We start from the raw sequence: 24,942 nt of genomic DNA on the forward strand, positions 1-24,942 counted from the left end.
AAGCAAAGAAATACATCCTGCTATACAAAAAGTACCAGTCAGTACTAATATTTTAAAATAATCTTAACCTCTAAAAAGTTAGTAGAATTAGTACACATATTGACTGTGACCATGGTCATAAACCAGTGACCGGTATGTGCTGGCTTTGGAGATGTTGAACACTAAGAAAATTTTTATTTTATCATTTATTTTGATAAATATTTCCTCTCTAATCCCTTATGCTCCCCTTTTGAACATACCAAATTCTTGAAATGTGTTGCTTTCTTACATTATCCTTCCTTCCCAACCAGTTCTAACTCCATTGAAACAACAAAGCTCCACCTCCACTCACCAGCCTTGACAAGTATGTTAGGGTTTTCGGATACTTTCCAACTCAGGCTCCTCTCCTATGATTCCTTGCTGCCCAAAGCAGGAAACCACTCAAGACATCATATTATTCTCTCAATCCCATTGCTTTTTCTGTGATCAATTACATAAAATTGCTAATGAGTCATACTTTCCTTATTTCTTTTTACCTTTTATTTTACTGTAAATATTACATGTTATATATTTTTATAAATATATATCTCAATAAATGCATTGTATTTATATTTCAATGTGTCAGAAGAGAAGAAGATAAGAACGCATGACAGAGGTCCCTCATGAATGTCTAGTGAAGACAGCCTTGGACTTGGGATGGGTCTTGAGAGGGCCGAGAGAAGGCTGGCAGAAGGACCCGGGTCAATGTCTGCTTTTTGTTTATGGATACTTCATTGTGGTCTGTACTGGCCTATTAAGATATTGAAGTTCATTTTCTGAAGAGTTTGTACAACTTCACAGAGGAGATCAGGTACATAAACACATGCAGAAATAAGGAGAATGATGCCAAATCCTAAGTATTAGTTACAGCTGCCCTGAAAGCTCAGACATTTCTGGCCATCCTAACGGTGGAACAGATCCATTTTCCCAGAGAAAGATTCCTATTTTTTGCTTATGGGGGTACAATATGGCTTCCTAGCATTTCAATTCAAGAGTTTCAACCTATTTCACAATGTTATAACCATCCTGGTAGAATGACAGTTTCATCCTTATTTTATAGATAAATTGAGGCTCAGAAAAATGGGAAAGTGCAAATGGGTCAGAGAGATGCATTCTGAGGTTAGTGTGTGGACATGTATAATATGTGCACTTTTTCAAGGAAAAGAAGTCTTTCTGCAGTCTCGGCTGAGTCTCTGCATGTGTTTGCATGGGTGTCTGTGTGAGTGTGTGTGTGTGTGTGTGTGTGTGTGTGTGTGTTGTACACACATGTGGGCACTAGGAAAGGGAGAAGGAGGAGGAGGAGAGGAAGTCAGAGGGAAATCAGAGCAGAAGAAATGAAGGCCAAATGTGAAATAATGAATATATTTTCCATGACTTAAAAAAATAAGTCGCTGAAAAAGGTGCTAGTGATGTCTGTGTTTTTCTACCCACTTGATCTACTTCTCGCTTCTTCTTACCCATCTTTCAAGTACTCTGTAATTTGGAAAATTGAGGATCAGCTCATTTCTCTCTGTCCCTTCTGACAAATGAAGACAGTTCTCAACCAGACAGTAATGGCAGCTCTTTCAAATTATTCTAAAAATACTGCCAGAGTATCAGCTGCTCCCAGAACTGACTTGTTATCCTAATGCAATTATGCAACTTGCTAATCTTTCTGTCAGTGCAATAGTCAGGAGGAGACTGGAGGGAAAATACCACCACCAACTGCCAAACAGAAGGACTGAACATATAAAGGGGAGGTGACTGACTCGTGGTTGACACTAGTTCAATGTCATTCGATTAGCTGCTGGCATCTGGATTTATGACGTCCTATGGTTTCTAAGTTAGTCAACACTTTTGTCTTCACTAAACTTACTTTACTGTACACCAGTGTGATACCTTTTCTAAGCCAACAGCCTTTTATCTTTGGTCTCATCAACATAAATGAAATGGGGAGGCGGGGGTGCCGTGTCCCATACGTAGAAATCCACTGCAGGATGTGGTTCAGGAGAAATTGAGCTGTCCGTGGAAATCTGCCTATTGTTCTGTGTAGATGCATTCTTTTTTGTTTGTTTGTTTCCATTAAGGAAATGGAAAATGGAAAGCAAAATAACTCCAGGTACAAAAATCACAGGGTTTTGAAGCTGTGCTTAAAGGAATTGCTTTTCCTTCAATATTACAGATTAAATAAATGGGAACCTCTGTAGTTAAGAGAGTAGAGGTGGAATATGAAAAATAACTTGGAATATATACCACAAATTGATGTCTGAATGACAAATTAAAGATTATCTTTATTTTATCACTTTTACCTACAGTTTTTGAATTTTCCAAGAGGAGCCCTTATCACTCTAAATAAAAACAGTTTATATTTAAATAACATAAAGCTTTACCAGCTTCAATCTTAATGTGAGTCCTAACTTTGCTAATAAATAGTGGATACCCTTGACAGGTAATGTCACTTCTGTGATGCTTAGTCATGGTGCCCTGGTGGCATAGTGGTTATGTGTTGCTAACAGAAAGTCAGCAGGTTTAAACCAGAAGGGCTTTCTCTGCCTGTAAAGAGTTACACTCAGCAACTCACAGGGGCAGTTTAGTCTTTCCTGTAGGATCACTACGAGTCCCTATCGACACAATGGTTAGGAGTTTGAGATGCTTAGTATGAGCTCCGTTTTATACATAAAATTGTTAGTAACCATTTTCTATGAGTGGTGTGAAGATTTGATGGAATAAAACGCAGAAAAAGCAGCCCATGCCTTGGCCTATCTCTTAAATAATGGCTATAAGTAAGACTTTTAAAGACACACACACACACACACACACACACACACTCATACAAATACTACTTTTATCTTGTCAGCATTTTTTCTTTCCTTTTAATTGCAGGGGAAATGAAAGCATCTATTTCGGTGAAATGACACAAAGTCCATTCGACATTTCCTATTTGGTGTTTTATTATCTTCTTACAAACAAGGCGATCATACCCAATCTTTGGGACCACAAAGGCTCGGGTCATGCCTGAGAGGAATTCGGTGGGTTGCCCTCAGTAAGGAAGGCATTCATAATTAAGCCAGACTTGGTAGCACCAGCCTTGTTTTGCCCGCACCAACCAGAGAGGATTTCAAAGTCAGTAAATCTTAGCAGAAGTAGAGAGCCTCTTCTTTCTCTTATGCAGTGATTGGTGGTTTCTAACCACCAACATTTTGGTGAGCACCCAAGAAATATCTTTAATGACTAAGGGTTGTTGCCCTATGTATATTTTCAACAACAGCAACAGCAAAAATTATTTTAGCAAAATAATGCCTCAATATAGTGGTGTTTCTCTAGGGTCTTGACCAGATAGATGGTCCTGCACTCCTTGCTCACATACTACAGATATTTTCTTTCACATATGTGTGTACCTCCCTAATCCCAAAGACACCAAACCCGCTGTCATTGGGTTAATTTTGAGCCACTCTCACTCTACGGAGCAGAGTAGAGCAGTTGCATAGGATTTTCAAGGCTATAGAACTTTATAGAAGCAGAGGGCTACATCAGTTTTCCTGGGATGAGTTGGTAGATTTGAATCACTGAAATTTGGCTAATTAGAAAGCCAAACCAAATTCTATCAGAACAAATAAACAACAAAAGTATAAATCTGTAAATAACAGCCCAAATTTCAGGCCAAGAATGACCAACCCAGATGTGTGTGTAACCATTCACTAGGTGTTTTTCCTGGTCCTTTGCATACACAAGGAGCCTTGGTGGTGGTGGTGGGTAAGTGTTGGACTACGACTGCAAGGATGGAAGTCCAAACCCACTTATTCTAAGAAGGATGAAGCAATCTGCTCCCACAAAGATGTAGAGCCTTGAGAATCCTAAATGGGAATGCTGTGCACCCGCACAGACTTGAAGGCAGTGGGTGTATTCATGTCTAGGTGGGCATGATAGGCTCACAACAGCCAAATGGGGATGCTTACCCTTTAATGGTGCTCTCGTCTTAGTTCTGATTCTGTTTTTAACTGACTGTTAACCAAATACAGAGAACTCTTATCTTCATTTCTGGGCCTGAGATTCCTGGTTTATTGAAAGAAAGGCTCTTTTTTCTCTTCTCTTTTATTCCACAGGTACGAAGTCATTCCTATAATCTAAAAGAAAAGGTGGGTTAGTAGGGTGGGTTTATGCATTATCTGATCCTAAAGCAGAGGATCAAAAATTATATGACAACTCCTGGGTTTCAAGTTCTGTGAGTGTAGTTTCATATGTCCATAGTACTGTGCGAAGCAAACACAACATTATTCCACATATGGCTGTATTCCATGGCAAAGTAGAATTAGCTCAAATGGAAAGGTAGTCCAAAGACCAGTTCAAGGCCCCCCCAAAAAAGCAACTCACAACACACTTTTTGTTGTCACGTCCTTGTGGATATCTGGCCCTATGTATATATTAGCTGAAAATATAAATGCAAAGGATCATGGCTTAGATCAGAAATGGACAACTTTTTAAGATAAAATGGACCAAGAGCCAAATTGGAGGATATTATGTAGGAAGAAATGAGCCTTCGTGGCACTAACCACACGTCGGTGGTTCAAACCTAACAGCCCTTCCTCGGGCGAGAGATGAGGCTGTCTGCTCCCTCACAGATGTATGGTCTTAGGAACCCTCTATAGGCTCACTGTGAGTTGGAATTGACTGAAAGGCAGTGAGTTTGGGATGTTGGAACAAAGGAGCCCGGGGACATCTTATCAAAAGGCTGGTGGCTCTTGCCCAGCAGCAGGCCAGCAGGAGAAAAGGCCTGGTGATCTGCTTCTATAGAGGAAACAGCCTAGGAAGCCCTAATGGGGAGTTCTACTCTGTCCTACATGGTTTCTGAGATAGAGTTGACTTCGTGGCTCACAGTAACATGTCACATTTAAAATGTAATTATTTTAAGATATAGAAAGCATTCTTGGCTCCCCAGCACATACATAAGCAGAGAAAAGCACAATTTGGTCCCACAGTGATCATTTCCTGACTCTCCATCGGAAAGGTAAAGATGGATTCTCTAGACCTTTGCAGGAAGCCTTTGGGATGAGGAGGTGCACCATATACAAAGACAATGGAAAAGTAGTTCAGGCACCAACAGACAAGTTATAAAGGATTTGGATCAACATCTTTATAAAAAAGGTGACTAAATGCATGTTTTCTTCAACCTTCTTAATCTATCCTCTTCATCAAATAAGGTTGTGGTGCCTTCTCTCCTAAGAGCTGCTTTTGTCAAGACTGGAGAAATTAGTGAGCGCAGCACACTACCCTAGTGAAGCCTGCCCAGCCTATGCCCCAGTCTGGCCTTGGATGATAAACCCTTTCCTGGAAATGGTGTATCGCAATGTTACCTCTCCACAAGCCACTCAGATGCTCCATCCCACAAGCAGCTGCCTCTTTAAATCTCATGTTTGCCTATTGACTAGCCCATGAATGTATTATTTAAAATCCTAGGAGTTCTAGCAGCTTCCTGATAATCTATCACCCGGGGTAAAGGAAAAGAATAAAATAAAATAAGCATGGGCACTTATATTGTGAAAACTCAGAAGGACGGATAAGAGATTTCCCTTTTAGTTTTCCTCTCCCCAAATAGAATCATCGCATTGAGGCTGTGGCAATTTCTTTCTCGAATACCTTTTGGGAAAGTGTACTTGATTGCAAAGGTCTCTGACGAAGAAAAGGAACCCTGGTGGTGCACGGATCAAGTGTTCAGCTGCTCATGAAAGGCCGGGGGTTCAAACCCACCAGTTGCTCCAAGGGAGAAAGATGAGGCCGTCTGCTTCTGTGAAGATGACAGGCCTGGGGCCCTACCGGGCAGCTGTCCTCCGTCCTGTAAGGTGGGGTCGCAATGAATAGAAAAGGACTTGAGAGTACCATTCCTTTTTTTTAAAATGAATACTAAAACTGGACCTGGAGTAATTACTGTTTAATTTTCTTTGAGGTGCAGAATTAGTGGATTATGATTTTTTCGGGAAAATCTATGTCCTTCTGTTAAAGATTCAATAGTCAGCAGGAGGAATTTTCCTATTTGACTTACCACCTTTCACTTAGAGGACCAATTAATGCACATAATTAGGGACATTATTTGAAAATACGATGTGTCATCTTTTGGCTTGATTCTACTCATATATCCATATTCCCATCTTCATAGGCTGTCTCCCTCTTTTAGCTCTGGAATTTTACTTTTAAAACCAAAACTGTGTCCTAAAGCCAATGAGCCATTTCACCTTGTATCAGAATACAAACAAGCAGCCAATACTTTCCCAATTAATTCCAGGCATCATTTCTTCCATCTCAGTTCTGGAAAACCTGGAATAAATCTCCCATGGGATATGAAATATGACAGCATGAAAGCTCCCATCCAGCAGGGCCTGATTTTGCTTATTCTTCTTATGACTCCCCAAGATTGCGAGATCATAAAGATTTAAAAAATTGTTGAGTTGGAGATCCAAACTCCTAGGCATGAACAATATCATTAAAATGATAAGGAATACAAATTTTTATCTTTTCTGTAATGTCGTCATACTTAGCTGTCTAGTATAGGATTTTTATATTTTTTTATAAGGTGAGGTGTGGGGAGTAATAGGCATCCCTCCTTCGTGGTTCCAGAGAGGTATTCTATGATGTCTGTTATAAAACCCAGGAATCCGAAATGCTTGCCCACTTACTATTTTCTGAGCTCCAATGCCTTTCATGAAGGATGCTACAAAATGATTTTCTGTGTGTGTATGTGTGTGTGCACATATATGAACACTTATGCACACACACATGCACATGCACGCCCCTAAGAAAATCACCCTCTTTTGAACTCTAGAGCATGTTGCTCTCTTTCTTGCTCATTCATTCAATCTCTTACTCCACACAAACAAATAGAGTTTGTTTGATGGCTTCTTCATTCTAGGGGAAAACATGAGTGAAAGGTGCGGCAATTAACCCTGTGGAACATAAAGATTTTCTTCTACCTGCTTCCTCTGGTGGTGTAGAGGGTTTTAAATCACAAGGTTGAGTTCAAAACCACTCAGATTCCTCATGAAAATGGTGAGTCTTTCTGCTATCTCAAAGATTTACAGTTTCAGAAACCTAAAAGATCAGTTCTATTCTGTCCCATTGCATAACTCTGAGTCAGAATCAACTCAATGTCAGTGAGTTTTTAAGTTTTTTATAACACTTCCCCTTAAGATATACCCTATTGTGAGCTGATCTGTAATGTCCAAATTACGTAACTCCTTAACATTGGGGATTTATATTGAAAAGTTCTGTCTTGGGTTTTTTTGGTTGTTTGCTTGAATAATCATACTATTTTCATCTACTGTGGTTATATGATGTGGCGTTCACATATATTTTTGAAGGGAGATACTTTGAAGGCAAAGTAAAAAGTAGTTGGAGACTAAGCCATTCAAAAATGTGAATGTTCTATAGGAACCTATCATTGATTAAATACATGAGGTCAAATAATTCAAGTACCTAACTCACCCTTACACCTGTGCTGCTTATCTGTAGGTATGATGGCATGTTCTTAGGCTTATAATAAGATAGAAGTTGATGGTTGAAAATACACAAATAAAAAGCAGATGACACAATATATAGCCTGTAGACTAAATACTATATTTAGTCTTCAGTGCTAAATGCAGTCACAGGTTACAATCAAAGACAACCTGGGGAGACACCATGAGGATCGTCATGGATGTGCTGTGAAAGTTTTAGCAAAAAGCAACCAGTCACTACATAAAGGAAAACAACCCAAAGTACAAGGCACGAAACAAAGTTGATAAAAAGAGTGCTACAGAGCCCAAATATAAAAATTTCTAAAACCCCAGGTCTAGAGGCCTGGTTCTGATGTGTAATCTAGGTTAGTCCCACTCCCCACCCCCGCCCTTACCCACTCAGCAACTCAATCACTCTATGGTCACAGACCAGAAAACGAACATTTGAAACTATTCATTAGAGACACACTATAATGCAAGTTGGGATTTTTTTTTTTTCTTTCAGAAAAGAAACTATCTTAAACTATCCATCTGGGGCCAAAAATCTGTCAACCATTATCAAAATGATTTTCTTAAGAGCCATTTAACGAGATTCATTAATTTAAAGAGATTAAAAACAGTCTGCATTAAAGGACATTTTGACAGGAAAAAAAATAGGTTATAATAAAAGCTGAAAACCAGCAGTCTCTCTTCTTATCAAACACGAAGCAGAACTCCCAACTAAGTCTTCTTCATTCAGAGTGAAATTCAAGATCTGATTCAATTAACAGCACTCTTGAAATGAAACAGAAAAATTCTGGAAGTTTTGCAGTAGGTCAAAGGACTACATGCACTACTTGAGGAGTCCTCTAAAATGAGATGGGAAGGAAGAGGGAAAAAAAAGATGAAACCACACATATTTAATAATAGTCAAAGCACCCGGCTAACTTTTTTAAGACGTGAAAACCAAGTTTTCTATTATTTGTATTCTTTTCTTTGAGGCAACCTGTGTTTATTAAGCTGGTGAAATGTCATTTTCACTCTAAGATCTGTTTCATGAGCGTGAGTTATTGAAATTCGTTCACTTCCTTAAAAAATAGCACTGGTTCTCTTAAACACAGCTCATTACAAGAATATGTACAAAATACAGTCCCAGTGACTGCCTATTGGTGTGAATTTGGAATAGTAAATGAGAATAAGCACGAAGACAATGATAAGAAAACAAAGAAATGTGTCCATGCATATTCATCATATACAGGTATAGACACACACACATATGGGTAGATGTCCTGAAGTATATGGAACTTTTCAATCTGAGTGAACACCTGGGACCACTGATGAAATTTAAAGTTAGAAGTCACCAGCTTTATTAGTTCCGTCAGGAATCAGACGCTGAGGTTTATTTCAATGCCACTTGCTTGCTCTCCAGCAGATTCCCATCCATGGAGTCCTCGTGTGTGTCTGAGGAGAACTGTACTCCACCGTGTTTTCAACGAGGGCCTCCAGCCTTTTGCTTGGCAGTTGAGTATGTTAACCATTTGCATTATCTGGGGACTCCATTATTGGGAGGTAATGGTTTTAAAAGCTAAACTAGAGGAGAATGAACGTTGAACGCAAACAGCTCAAAATCAAGATGCAGTTTCTTTCCAGTGAAAAGAAGTGATGGAAGGAGAATTTGACAGGGAGAGCATCCCGTTGAAATGCAGACCCGGAAGTACCTGGTGCAACCCAAGGAGGGGAATCAAACCAAGCTTGCCTATCATAGGAGTCCCAGGTTGGGCAGGGCCGGGAGGCACAGACTTCGACTTCGGTTAGGTTCCACATTGCTTGCTGGGGCTGTTTGAGGGAAAGTGGAGGTGGGTCCTGAAGCCAAGGGAGCTAAGGCTGCCACTGTAGGCTTCTCTTCTCCCTTCATCTTTGGTACTTCACTCTATTCTTTTTATTAACAGTCTTTAAAAAATATTATTTTAGGGGAAGACATTCTAACCCTATACCATTATTTTTATATTAAAGCACTGAATCCAAGAAGGATGAAAATACTTGGAACCATCAGAAGAATCAGAACTAGAATCCTTAAAGTCCCATAGTCCTTTTCCGCTTGATCACACTTCCTTCTTTCTCAGATACGTGCAATGCGTTTGAAGCTACAGGGGCGTTTCCCTTAAGGACGAAGTGTTTGCTCTGCCTACTGTCCTGCTTCTCTTATCTTTCACATCGTTAGTTTTTTGGCTTTTTAAAAATGATATCTTACATCATACAACTTGCTAGGAACTTTATCCGTGTTAACCTGTTTCTAGATTAAAATGCTATATGATGTCTACAAAGGGAAATTAATAGACAATTAGTGAGGAAGATGTCAAGTGAGAAAGTTCCCTGACGGCCACCAATTCCAGACTTACCCCTCAGAGATGATTAATTTTCACCATTTTGGTTTTAATTCTCTTGGTGGTTTCAATATGATTATGAAGTAATATTATTTTCCTGTGTCTCTTGTTATACTGAACGGCATATGATACAGGATGATGGATTTAGGTCTCCTTAGAATCGCCATCTCAATTTCGTTTCTAATGTTTGGAGTACAAACAATGTCAGTGTTGAAATGTTACTATTATCAGCTATGCCAACAAAACCACTGCCATCAAGGTGATGCCTACTTGTAAAAACGTACGTAGGGTTTCCAAGACTGTAAATCTTGACAGGAGATGCCAGCCTCCTCTTTCTACCAGGGAGCTGCTGGTGAGCTTGTACCACTGTCCTTGCAATTAGCAGTCACCCACCCCCTGGCATCACCACCAGGGTTCCTATCAATTACGGTTAGTATGTGCCATCTCCCTATAGGTGCTGACTACATCTTCTCACCAGGCTTCCCTTGTTCACTTTTCTCTCTCTGTCGATTATACGATCATTTTGAAACATCATAGTTTAGGACACTTAAATCTTTGATGCAATCTAAAATAACACACTGCCATCGAGTCCATGCTGACTTCTAGCGACCCCCTGTAGGTTTCCGAGACTGTAAAGTGCTTGTGGGAGTAGAAAACCATTTGTCTCCATCGGAGCTGCAGGTGATTTCGAACTGCCAACCATGCGGATCTGAATTTTGGAAATCGACGTTCCAAACAAAAAGACATTATGAATTCTTCTTTTAAAAACCTATGATGCCCAATGTTTCAAAATGTCAAGGGCAATTGGTTCTCTTATATGTCTTCTTATATACTTCTGGAAAAGAAAAATGTGGGTCTGTAACCTATTATTTTTTGTATCAAAATAAAGCATTACAAAGATTTTCATGCAGTGAATATTAAAATAAGACATAAGTATATAGGTACATATGTGCATATATATGTTTATATATAGGGACAGGTACACATTTGCCTAGAGCATACGTAATATATACTACCATTATTAAAGTTTATTTTATAGTTTGCATGAGTGTATGTGTATGTGTGCATTTATGTGTGTCTGTGTTTCAAAACCTTCTCTAAAACAATGCAGTTTATACATTCAAGGGATTTTTTTCTTTGTCTAGGTTTTCTTTTCATTGTACTTATAATGTACATCTTTTCAAATTTTATTTATCTTACTCCAGGCATACTTCTTAAAAGAATATTTTCAAAACATGATTACATGGTAAATATGACAATGCCTGTCTGAAAAAATATTATTTAACTATGCATTGTATTTTGATTTCAAGCCATTTTTATTTGTTGTTCTCTGCAGCATACACCAATCACTTTCTTCTTTATATTAGCATTTTTAAAATTTTGAGATAAATCTCAATTTACATGCATGATTGTGAAACATAATACAGAGAACTTATGTGTACCTTTTACTAAATTTTCTCAAGTGATATCTTGCAAAACATATTAGCATATCACAACCAGGATATTGAAATACACATTTGATAGACAATCCCTTTCCACCAATGCTAAGATCCGTTGCTCTCCTCCTTTTTTAGTCACCCTCACCTCTTCTAATGCCACCTTCATTATTTCAGTGAAGCCATTTGTGGTAGTTACATAATCTGTTGTCAATTTGAGACTAGTAAGAGTAAAGCGGTGGAGTTTAGCCTGTCAATCAGGTCACAGCTTGATGACCTCCTTTGGAGGCGCCAAGGAAATAAATAGCTCGCTGGAGGGCTGGAGGTGTGACACATGCTCACTCCCTGGGAGGCTTTGCAGATGACAAGACATGTGGAACTACATCAGTGTGCTGAGCCACAGGAGCCACAAGGAGACCCCTGCCAGTGCTGAGATGCTTACAATACCACTGGATCCACAAGACTTTCCACCCATTGGCCTGTGATCTTTCTGCATCTTTATAGATGCATTCAGCATCATTGCATGTCTTTTGTGAGTCTGAAGAGGACTTTGTAGATTGGTATTGGACATCTGGGCAAATATTAGACTTGTGTCTTGATCTGGACTGGGCTGAGATGTTTTCTGAATATTCTGTTGCTCTCATATATAATGCTCTTTATTATATACCTATTGGTGTCCATGAATTTGTTTCTCTAATCTACCCAGACTAACACACCATTAAACTGTTCCTTTTATCTATAGTTTTCTCATTTCAAAATGTTTGATAAATGAACTCATATAATATGCAACCTTTGGAATTGGCTTTTTCCATTAAGCATAATCCCCTTGAGCTTTATACAAATTATTGTGTTTATCAGTAGCTTGTTTCTTTTTATAGTTGAAAAGTATTCCAAGGTATGAGTGTGCCGTATTATATTTAGCAATTCACCCATTAAAGGGCATTGAGGTAATTTCTAGTTGTTGGCAATTGAAAATAAACCTGTTATAAGGATTTATGTAGAGGCTTTGTGTGAACACAGGTTTTTGTTCCTGTGGCGTAGAACCCAAAGAGTTGCAATTGCTGGGTTGCAATTAAAGTTGCATGCTTAAGTGTATAGGAAGTAATTATTTTCCAGAGTTACTATACTGCTTTACATTCCCACGAACAATGTCTGAAGAATCCAGTTTCTCCACATCCACAACAGCCAGTGGTTCTTTGACACAGTTGTTCTGATAGATCCTATTGCTTTACTCTGCACTGCTCTGATGGCTAGTGATCCTGAAAGTGCTTTCATGTGCTTATTTGACAGCCAGGCACCCTCCTCGGTGGAGTAGCTAGCCTGGTTTTTGTTGTTGCTTTTCCCATATTCAAATTGTACGGTTTATGGGTTTCGTTATTTCTATTTGTGAAGTTGTTGGCTTTTACTGTTGATGTTCGGGAGATTTTCATATACACTAAAACTATTTCTTAGATGTGTGGTTTATAAATATTCTCTCTTAGTCTATAACTTTATCTTTTTATAGTCTGAACAGGCCCTTAATTTTGCAAAGCAAATATTTTTAATACTTATGTGGTCCAATTTATAATTTACCATTTATTATTTTAAGGATTTATTTCCAAGTCGAAGAGTCTTCAGTTAGTCTTAATTGTGTTTAGGTTTTTGTTTTTTTTTACTTTTTCTAATTGTTTGGCATTTTAGTCCATGATCCATTCTGGTAGCAAGGGTGAAGATTGGATTGAGAGGGTTCTTTGTTCTGTTCTGTTTTACCTGTGGATATCCTACTGCTGCAGAACTGTGTGCTGAATAGGCTGTCCTTACTCCCTTGAATTGTTGCGCCTTTGGCAAAAGTCAATTGGACATATCATGTGAGACAAACCCTTCGTAATGAAGGGATTTGTGTCAACGTCTTACATGTTAGGAAACACCGCAGGGCATGAATCATATCCTCATAGTTAATCATTGCAGCATTGCTTTCCACCCCGGTTAGCTAAGTCAAAGGGCTTTTTTCTCTTTGTGTGATGCTTCATTGATGGCTCTACAATGACTGCACATAGTAGATTCTCCAAAAATAGTACCGGCAGTTGTTGAAGGTTGATTACAAGACCTTTTAGGGTACATTGCCCTTTTTAATTGCTTATAGGTGATAGAGGAGGCTTGGCCCTATATCGAGGTCTATACTGTACCGACTTAAATGTCAGCAGAGAATACTTGGTTTCAGATTTTTTTTCCACATGAAAATACACCTTACTTGTGTTATTTCCCCTTAAACGTTCCTTTACAAAATACAAGTCTTTTTTCTTTAAATCATTTTGTTAGTGGTTCATACAACTCTAATCACAATCCAAGATGACTTAATCAGAATATCTTGTAGTGGAGCCAGGAAACTTTCATAAATATATTCTGTAGGCTATCATTTTGAACAACAGGATTTGTAAAATATAATTCCTCTAAGGTTGAAGAAAATTAATAAACAAACTAAACAGTTCTTTGACGCTAAGGCCCTTGGGTCAATTGTTGATATAAGGTCGTTAAGGAATGAGGTGATGTTGTTCAGTAAGCCTTGGCCTGATAACTTTAAGGTGACTGGTTCAAATTTTCCGGGGATTTCTTGTGAAAATGATGAGGCCCTCTGTTTCTGTAAGGATTTACAGCTTTGGAAACAGTATATAGGGTCGCTATGCATTAGAATCAACTTGATGGCAGTGATTTTTGTCTTGGGTTATAAAATGATTAAATAAATGCACATAATATGTGTTTATATAATATATAATGTGAGATTAATGCTGAAAGTCAAAGTTATTGTTAGGTGCCAACAAGTTGGTTGCGACCTATGGTGACCTATGTGCACAAGAACAAAACTCTGCCCAGGCCTGTGCCAGTCTCACAATTGTCCTTCTGCTGTTCCAGCCACTGAGTCAATCCATCCCTTTGATGGCCTTTGTCTTCTTCTCAGTTCCTCTGATGTACCAAGCACACTGTCCTTCCCCAGGGTCTGGTCTGTCCCGAAAAGCTGTCCAAAGTATGTAAGATGAAATCTTTCCATCCTTATCTCTAAAGAGCTCTTTGACCGTACTTCTCAGGTAGATCCATTTGTCCTTTTGGCAGTTGATGGCACTTCTCCAGCATGACAATTCAAATGCATTAATTCTTCTTCAATCTTCCTTATTCAATGTCCAACTTTCACATGCACACGATGCAATAGCAAATACCATGGCTTGGGTCAGGCACACCTTAGTCTTCAAAGTAACCTCCTGCTTTTCAATACTCTAAAGAGGTCTTGTGAGTAGATTTACTCAATAAAATGTTCTATTTGATCTCTAGACTGCTGGTTCCATGAGCATTGATTGTGAATTCAAGCAAAACAAAGTCCTTCTCAATTTCAATCTTTTCTCTGCTTATCATGGTGTTACTTATTGTTCCAGTTGTGAGACTATGGGTCTTGTTTACCTTGAGTTGTAATCCACACTGAAGGCTGCAATTCTTCATCTTCTTCATCAAGTGTTCCAAGTCCTCCTTGTTTTCCACAAGCGAAGGTTTGTCCCTACATATCACAGGTTGTTAAGAAGCTTTCCACCTGATGCCACCTGCTTCTTCATAGAATTCAGCTTTTCCGATGATTTGCTCAGCACACAGTTTGAATAAGTATGGTGAGAGAATCCAACCCCAGGAAAGAGGATACACACCTTTCCTGATGTTTAAACCATGCAGGAGTCCCTTGTCCTGTTCTCACAACTTCTTTTTGATCCATGTCCAGCTTCCTCAGGAGCACAATAAAGTATTCTGGAATTCCCATTCTTCACAAGACTATTAAGAGTGGGTTACTATTCACACAGTTGAATACCTTGGCATAACCAGTAAAACACAAGTAAACACCATTTTGGTATTCTCTGCTTTCAGCCAAGATGTATCTGATATAAGCAGTAATATCCCTCGTTCCGCATAGTCTTGAATCTGGCGTAAACCTCTCACAGCTCCCTGGAAATAGATTGCTGCAACTGTTGTTGGATGAAATTTAGCAAACTTTTGTTTGCATTTAATATCAATGACATTGTTCTATAATGTGTGCCTTTTCTTTGGAATGTGCACAAATATGGATCAAGTAGCTGGTTTCCAAATTTCCTGGCACAGATGACGAAGTACTTCTAGTGCTTCCTTAGCTTGGTGAAACATTTCAATTGGTATGTATCAATTCCTGGAGCCTTGTTTTTGCTTAAAGCTTTCAGTGTAACTTCGACTTCTTCATCTAGGACCATTGGTTCCTCCTTACCATATGATATAGTTAACGTTTATTGTGCCAACCTGGCTGATAAACACACATGGGGTTAATTGAAGGACGGAAGGATAAATGGCTTGCTGAGCCTTGCCTTTCGAATTCTTGGGTCTCTTGTGATGGTCGGACCAGGGTGCAGCTGCCTTAGCCAGTTCCCTGCTTCCATTGCCAAGACTCACTTCCTAAAAGACACCCCCAAGGAGAAACCACATGGACCTACCCCGATGCAGCCCTGGGTGCTGGAGCAGCCGTGTGGGACCCCGGCCAGCACAGAGATGCTTACACTTTCACTGATTTGGCTTTCCTCCTGCAGTCGGCATCATAGTGTGTGTTTTGTGAGATGGAGGAGGAATTTGTGGATTGGTATTGGACATATGGGTTAATGTTGGACTTGTGGGCTTGGGAGCACTGGGTTGGGATGTTTTCTTGATGTACACTTGCGCTTTATATAAAACTTTCTGTTATACATATTAGTTTCTGTGGATTTGTTTCTTTAAAGTACCCATACTATCACACCTTATAAAGTATAAGCCAACCTGAATATCAGCCGAGGCACCTAATTTTACCACAAAAACTGCGTTAAAAATACGCTGAAAAACTAGGCTTAGACATGAGTATATATAGTATATGCTACCTCCTGAAATGGTGGACATGAATTTAAAAATTCACAAATTATCATTCTTCTATGTTAACCAAGCCTATTTAAATAGAGTGGTGTTCATGAGTCTTGCTTATTTTTTTTCATGTTTGCTAAAATAGCCAAATTACCTAATTTATTATCTACTAAGAATGCATACACACACACACACACACACACACACAGAATAAGAAGATGCCTATCTCAGAATTTTTTTTTGGAAAACCTTACCCATTCACCCTCCATTTTGGGCGGATTTTTTTGTTTGTTTGTTTTGTTTTCAATATTAAAGAACAGTGAAAAGAAACATGATTTGTGCCTCTCCAAAGTCCCAAAATTGCCATTTTGTTATGGGAACATTCTTCAGGGACAAGTTAGATGTATAATGAACCTTTAGAATTATATTGTATATGGAGGATATGTCAATAAATAATGGCTTCACATGTTCATATTTTTCATTAATTTTTTTTTTTGCTTTTTGTTGTTTCTTTAAAAGTCAAAAGAGCACAAAATTAAAAAATTACAAATTCATGAACGCATCTCACCTTTGGGAAATAACGTTCAATCTCCATAGCCCCCTTCCCCCCCCCCACCACCAAAGATCGCCTCTTCTCATAGCCTCTGCCCAACACCGGCCCCATGCACTTTTGCTTATGTGGGAAACATACAGGTGAAAACGTGATAGCGCTGATTCGAGGCCGGCTCCCGCTGCTGCGCCGCCACCTCCTGTGGGTGGCGGAGAGCCGGCGCGCCTAGCCCGCCGGGCCCTGGGGCGCAGTCCTGCGTGGAGACGCGTGGGGGTGCCTGAGCCCGCCGGCGGGCATGGGCAGTGCGGGGCGGCCAGTAGCGGTGGGAGCCCTGTGTAGGGCGGGAGGCAGGTGCGAGCCTCTGTGCGCTGACGGGTGCGCTCAGCCGGTTCACAGCTGCAATTAATTATGGGCTCGTGGTTCCGGCCACGGTGGTGACTGAAGTCACGTGGAGTGCATTTCACAATTCAAGGGCAGTCGCACTTGGGAGTCAGGGGCTGCGCTTCCTAGAGGCTATTTCAACATTAGGAGATTTCTAGTTCCTTGCCCATCATTTCAAGGCCACTCTGCGGTCACTGGATTTCAAGTCAGGTCGATTTCTGATGTTGATTCTGCACCTCGCTTGAAATGGCGCAGGAGTAAGGCTGTCTCCCCAGACCTTGGTCCACGGAAGCTTCTGCTGGTCTCTGGCAGCTCACGGCCCCAAGCCAGGTAGGCAACCCAGAACACAGCCGCCGGGTTTTTTTTTAACTTACCCTTGTTTGTTTATTTTGGTGGACAGGTAAGAAATGTTACACTTCAACCATTTGGACCGTATTCAGAATGGTAGGAGCAAGTTAATCTAGTCTTCAAAGCAATTTAATTACATTAAAACTAACATCAGAGCATCTACTAACTTCAGAATCTCCATGATAAAACATTTTCCTAGATTTCAAGCCTTCCCAAAGCCACAAATCCCCCATAGATGTAGAAAGTAAAATTATTTTGTCTAGTTGCGTAAGAAATGAAAACTAATGTTCATGTGCAAAGTAACTAACAAAAAGGGGGCATAGTACATGTTTAATAATTGGAAGCTATTTGTCAGTCACCATCTTTGTCTCATTTAAAAACATTGTTTAGGAAAATAATATGATGGACTGGATATATACTGTCAATTATTGGGGGGAAATATTTTTGTGAGTTGTGGTCAACACTGACACTCTTCTAGAGGCAATATAAAGTGAAGTAGGCTTTAAACGGCATGCTGTTGTTGTTGGGTTCTACTGAATCAGTTCTAACCTATAGTTAAGTTCTACAAACTACAGAACAAACTGCTCTCCAACCCTGTACCCTCCTCATCCTCATAGTATCCCCTTGCTGTTGGTCTAAGTTGAGCACAAGCTATTTAAGGATTCTAGAATAGTCATTCTTCAATTTGTTATGATCCACAAAGTAGAATACTTTTGCATAGTCAATAAAACGTATGTAAATATCTTTCTATATTCTCTGCTTTCAGCCAAGATTCCTCTGACATTAGCTCTAATATGCCTCATGCCATGTCTTCTTCTCAATACAATTTGTTTCCAGTAGTTACCTGTCAATGTATTGTTGCAATTGTTGTTTATTTTCAGTCACATTCGACTTGCTTGTGATATTAATAATATTGTTAAATAGGACACATTCTGTTGGACTCCCACATGTGTACAAATATAGCTCTCACCAGACAGGTATCCAGGTAGCTGTCTTCCAAACTTACTGGCATGACAACTAAGCACTCACAGCATTGCCCCATTTGTTGAAATATCTCAATTGATAGTCTATTAATTCCAAGAGTCTTGGTTTTCACCAATATCTTCAGTGAAGTTTGGAATTCTTCCTTCAGTGCCATCAGTTCTTGAACATAGACTACCTCCTGAAAATCTTTAACACTTATTATTTCCTTTTGGTACAATGACTGTATGCCTTCCATCTGATTTTGATGCTGTTTACACGATTCAGTACTTTTCCCATAGAATCCTTCAACATTGCAAGTCAAGTCTTGAACTACGCTTCACCTCTTTCAGCTTTAGAAATGCCAAGAATATTCTTCCCTTTTAGTTTTCAAAATTGAAGTCTTACCACATTTCATTACAATATTTTGTCTTCTAGATGTGCCCTTAAGAATCTTTGAGAGATATATTGGATTCAAATATATGGAGACAGGCAGCACAGCCATTTTCAAGCAAATAATCAGTATGAGCAAAAGCCTGCAAGTGAAAATAAACTATTTTAAGAGGATAAGGGAATAAAAAAATAGACAGTAAAGTAGACAGTATGTTTTTTGTTGTTGTTAGTTTTGTCAGAAATAAACTGATCAGTAGTTTGTTAGTAAAGATGCTTAGACAATAAGGCTAATCGTGCAGCTTGCCATCATGATAATGATACAATCTTCAAATGACTCTCATCTACAAAGTACAGATATTGCAATGCAAAAGACATCTTCAAAATATAAAAAAAGCAAATATGGAAAGGTGCATCTTTCCAGTTGTCTCTATGTATGTGAAATCTGGACCATCGTAAATGTAAACAAAAGAAGAATTGATGTGTTTGAATTGTGGCATTGATAACGATCATAAAATCTACAGTGAAGTGCCAAAAGGATAAACAACTAAGTCCCCAAAGAAATGTAACCAGACGATTCCTGAGAAGCAAAGATGGGAAGGCTTCTCCTCATTGGCTGAGGGTCTATCAGCAGGAAAGACGTATCACTAGAAAGGGACACCAGGGCTGGAAACATAGAGAGCTAACAAAAATGTAGGAAACTCAATGCAAAGGAAGGATGTCGTAACCACAATGATCCACTCAAACATACTAATGTTCCTGGAGATGGCACAAGGCTAGGTCATGTTATCCTCCACTCTGAAAACAGTTGCCATGAATGGAACCTCCTCCATGGTAACCATGCAAAAGAACATGATTGGATATTTAAAAATGCTGAGTTAATAAAGCTAGATTTTAAAAATAGCATATAAGCGGAGCTGATATCAAGGGCTCAAGTGGGAAGAGGATGCTTTGAAAATGATGATGGCAGCATATGTGCAAATGTGCTTGACACACTGGATGAATGTATGAATTGTGATAAGAGATAGAAGAGCTTCCAATAAAAGGATTTAAAAATATATTAGAAAATGTGAAGTGTTTTATAATGGGAAAACACAAATACTTGATAGTGGGGCAGGGAGAGATAGAAAGGGACGGTTACAAAGTTCTTAGAAGTCTTTGGGGTGTGATGAAATGTTCATTGTAATGATGGATTCATGGATATATGCTTGTGTCAAAGCGTATCACATCCTACATGTTAAATGTACCATTTACTGCATGCTAATTATATAACAAAGAACACTTTTTAAAACTTTCAAAAAGACATCATTTACAAAGTTCAGGAAGGCTAGGAAGGAAGGAGAAGTGGAAACAGGAAACTCAGGGAGGAGTGGGCTAAATGCTATTGCATTATGAGGATTGTAATCAATACGATGAAATACAATGTGTATAAATTATTGGATGGAAAGTGGATCATCGCATTCTCAAAAAAATGTTTAAAAATATTTTAAAGCATAAAAGTGAAGTCTAAAATAATCTATTTTAAAATTGAATCCATTGGACCTACTTTCGAGGTGTTGGAGTTGAAGCATGAAGTCTTTGGGAAAAGCTAACATGCACAATTATGAAGTTATTATCTAGTTTTCATATACTTTCCCTGTTCAACTTTTCTCAGTTCTTCATATCCGAACCTCCGGATGTCCTTTTTTGCTATTCTGTGAACTCTGCTCCCCGGCCTCATGTGCCACCTGTCTGGTGTGGGATCAGCTGGAGTGAGGAAGCAGCCAGCTCAGCCTTTTCAACACTCGATGTATTACCCCCAATGAAACATTTTACCTATAAGATACCCAATCCATGTAAGAGTGCATCCGAAAGTATTAGTACGAAATCACAGAAATGTCTATTGAACAAAAATATCAAACTGTCACGCTATTATTTCTCAACATATCCTCCCTCTGTATCTATATACTTCTGAAGGTGTATGGATTTCCCCCAAAGAATTCCAGGGTCTTTGATTTACACCAAGTCCAAACAGCTCTTCAGGGACGCAAATTGCGCTTCTTTTTAAATGTTCTTTGAGTTGGAGAAGAAAAAGAAGTCTGAAGGCGCGAAGTCAGGACTGGAAGGTGGATAGAATAAGGTGTCCCAGTGAGATTCCTTCAGGGCAACCCTCACTGCCGTCAAAGAATGAGCAGGGATGTTGCCATGACATGGAAAAAAATTACTTGGTACAACTTTCCTCGCCATTTCCTCACATATACAGTTTTCCATTTTTTTAAACCTTCTTCTTAATAAGCCCCCATGTTCTTTCTGTACTCTTTGAGAAAATCTATCAAAATTACCCCCTTGTAGTCCCAATAGCAGTCACCTTAATTGTCTGAACTGAACTCATTACCTTGAGTTTAACTGGCCCCAAAGATCCCCTTGGAAGCCACTATTTTGAGTAGTGCCTTTTTTTTAGGACACCCTTATAAGACTAAAAGGAGCCTGGTGGTGCTGTGGGGTAGACACTGATCTGCTTGCTAACTGCAAGGTGCAAAACCACCAAGGGAGAAAGATGAGGCTGTCTTCTCTCACAAACGCAGACAGGCTCAGAAACACAATAGAGGGTCTCCGTGTGTTGGAATAGACTAGATAGAAGGGCTTTTAGTGAATTTGTTTTTTTGTTTTTGTTTTAATGAAATTAACGTAAATGTATTACTGAGAGAAATGGCCTGCAGGCATCTTAACCATAATGCTAAAACATGTTTTAATACCTTTGTTTGAAATCAACCTTTGCCTGAATGAGCTAGAGCTCTATTTGTAATACATTTTGACTTACCCCATAGAACTTACTAAACTAATTATATGATAGCACACACAAATACATCAAAATATTGTTTCATATGTCATCTCTAATCTTGCATTGATGCTATTCTCTTGCCGCTAGATAATAGACCATTGATACCATGTATTTAGAATTTTTAAAGAGTTTTGAATTAACAAAGGGAATCATATATTTAAACTTCTTGATTTTAGAGATTTAACTTTATAATCCCTATTAACTGAATTTTATTATAGTTTTTTTTTCCATTCAGTGTATGTGTGAATATGGACATATTTTTGACTGTCTCTTAACTTCTGCCTCCCAGGAGAATATAGTCAAAAGAATATATTGATGCATGCCTTATATGATTGTGGTGAGGCTCAAATAATTATACACAATGAAAGCATATTTGAATACTTGACATGAGGTAAAGACTCATTATACAGTGGCTATATAATAATAGACATACATTAGGAACATTTCAACATACTCTTCCAAACACCTCTTCCCAAACTGAGTTGATATTCATGCATCATTGGTATCATTCTACACATCTCTCTGGGATGACGGTCTCCTATGTTACTTTCAAGAATATTCCATTTGAGTTCTAGCTGAACAGCCTTAATCAATCCTCTTCCTTAAGATCGATCTCTTTCTATGACTTCCTCCTACATAAGAAGATAGGAGGATGAATATACACATATAGAGCATGTCTATCATGTTCCAATCATTTTATATTCATTATCTCACTAGTCTCCAAAATAATGGCCAAGTAAGCATTATTGCTGGATATAAATCATGATCCTGAGGCTCAGCAAGGACCTCACGGTTTGTAATGATGACGATAGGTCTTTAAAAAATTGTCCTGCTCTGAAGTGTGTTTTCCCCCCCCAACTACACAATGCTACTCTTGTCAGTCATAATATGAAGCAAGTTTCTATCACGTTTGACAAAATCACCTGTGGCACAATTCCTCTCTCCTTTTATTCAGCCCGGGCTCTTGTGAGTTATAGTTTGATTAGCAAAAGCCCACACTGCTGTTGATTTGCCTGAATTGAGTTTATTAAGGCCCTGCAGCTTCACCTGGTGGTTGCTGTCTACCACTTTGCACAGTTAAAAGGTCAGAGCATTTAGACATAGTATAAAGCAGTACTTCACACCGGTGCAAACCCAATCAGTCATGGTTAATGCAGTGAAATAAGGACAGACCAGATTTATAAAATTGGGATGCTGGAGTGATAACCAGAGTGGGAAAATCTGAGGGACCGAGCCCTGGAATGAGAGATTTGGAAGAAGTGTAGAGAACATTTCTGAAGATTTGATTGTTGCCAGGACATGCAAAGCTGAGTGGGGAACTGTGGGATATGAAAAGACTTTCTCCAGCTTTGTCTCCCCCGAAGATATGCCAAATATTAGAGGCTGTTTGCCAGCACATGGTGGGAGGTCAGATGCTTAGAGCTATTCTCCCTGAAGGCCTCCAGCCATCAGTCTGGTCCACTGTAGGTGGGGCTCCCACCCTACTGATAAGGATAGTAATCGTTTCCATGGAGAGCCAGAGAAGTGGTCAAACCTGCACTGTGACATCCAAAGTTAGACTGCCATCCTGAATCTAGGATCCACCCATCTTGTCACTTGTGTACCTCCAATCCCTCCCCTTCCTATTGTGTGTATAGCCCTAGATCATCCCCCTCTCATTACTGTATTACCCATATTCAACCCTTTCCTGTGATGTATGTCTTTACCTGTCATTAGGGGGCTAGCATGCTCCCAAAAGATATATAAGCCTTGGTTAGCAATAAAGCCCTCTTGCCGTCTCTCTCCTGCCCTGTACCACCTAGAGGAGCGGAGGTGAGCATGCTACCATGAAATGTGTCCGACTCCTTCATTTTTTCACTCTCTCTCCTAGCTCTCTTATTCTTTATGACTGTACTATCATCTCCACTTATTATTGCTGTACAAGTGCGCCTGGCGGGCCTGTGATGGTTTGCTTGGGGCTGGCTCCCCTGACAGGAAAGCACCAGCTTTGAGTGGCACAGCAACACTATGGACTTTATTGGTCAAGCTATTGGTTACGATGCAGCACACGTGTTCTTCTTGTTTCCCAGCCAGAAAACCAACTCTCACAGTCACTTATTCCTCTTCCAATTTTAGTTCCAGGACATTGACATTTTACAACCCTGAGGCTTTTCCAGATTTGCTTTATCAGCCATTACGGAGCACACAACCACTTGGAAGCTCTATAATAAACATAGATTGTGTGGAAAATTAACCTTTGAATATTTCTAAGCAGACATGATAGAAAAATTAAGTAAAACAACTCAGCTTGCCCCCAGGTTGCTGTTGTTATAAGGTGCCATGATTGTTGGTTCCAACTCACGGCCACTCTATGTACACCAGAATCAAACATTGTCAGGTCCCATGCCAGCCTCTCAATTGTTCGTATGGTTGGACACATATTATACATTGTTCCAGCCACTGTATCAATACGTCTTATCAAGGGGCTTCCTCTCCACCCCTGCTCCTCTCTTTTACCACGCGTGATGCCCTCTTCCAGAGACTGATGTCTCCGTATAGCATGTCCAAAGTACGTGAGACAAAGTCTCATCATCCTTGCTTTTAAGGCACATGGTGGCTGTCCTCCATCCAAGATAGGTTTGTTTGTTCTTTTGCCAGTCCCTGGCACTGTTAGTATTCTTCACGCGCACCCTAATTCAAATGCATGAATTATTCTTCAGTCTTCCTTATTCAATGGCCAATTGTCACATGCATGTGAGGCAACTAAAAATGCCAAGGCTTGGACCAGGCACACCTCAGTCCTCAAAGTAACATCCTTGCTTTCAACAGTTTAAAGAGGTCTTGTGCAGCAGATATACCCAAGTCCAATGCTGCATTGCATTGATGCTGCTTCTGCAAGCATTGATTGTGGATCTGAGCAAGAAAAGAATCCTTGAATCTTTTCTCCAAATTAGATACCAGACTTTTATAATTCCTTGTCTTCTTTTCCTTCCTTGTTTTCCCAACATTTGCTTTTTAAATCGTAGACTGTGAAGCATATAAATAAGCTTTTGAAGGTACTTGAAAGCCACCTTAGCAAAAACTAGAGAAAACTTTCTTTTTATAAAATAGGAATAGTTATAAAACAGTTGTAAAATAGGAACAGTTATAATGATGGTGATGCTGTCATATAATGCTAACAACAAGCAAAACACAGATACAAGCCCTTCAAAAGTATCTTCACTGACTGTGGGACAGTAACCTACTAAGTGAAACATTTTACATCTTATTGTAAAGATTAATAAATGTGAGTAGTAGTTTTATTGCATTCATTAGTACTTATATTTACCAAGTTAATAACCATTCTAATTCATGCAGGCCTCCTATG

The sequence above is a fragment of the Echinops telfairi genome, unplaced genomic scaffold, assembly GCF_000313985.2.
Source record: "Echinops telfairi isolate 266 unplaced genomic scaffold, ASM31398v2 ScPeMD7_2291;HRSCAF=2852, whole genome shotgun sequence".
NCBI classification, from domain to species: domain Eukaryota; kingdom Metazoa; phylum Chordata; class Mammalia; order Afrosoricida; family Tenrecidae; genus Echinops; species Echinops telfairi.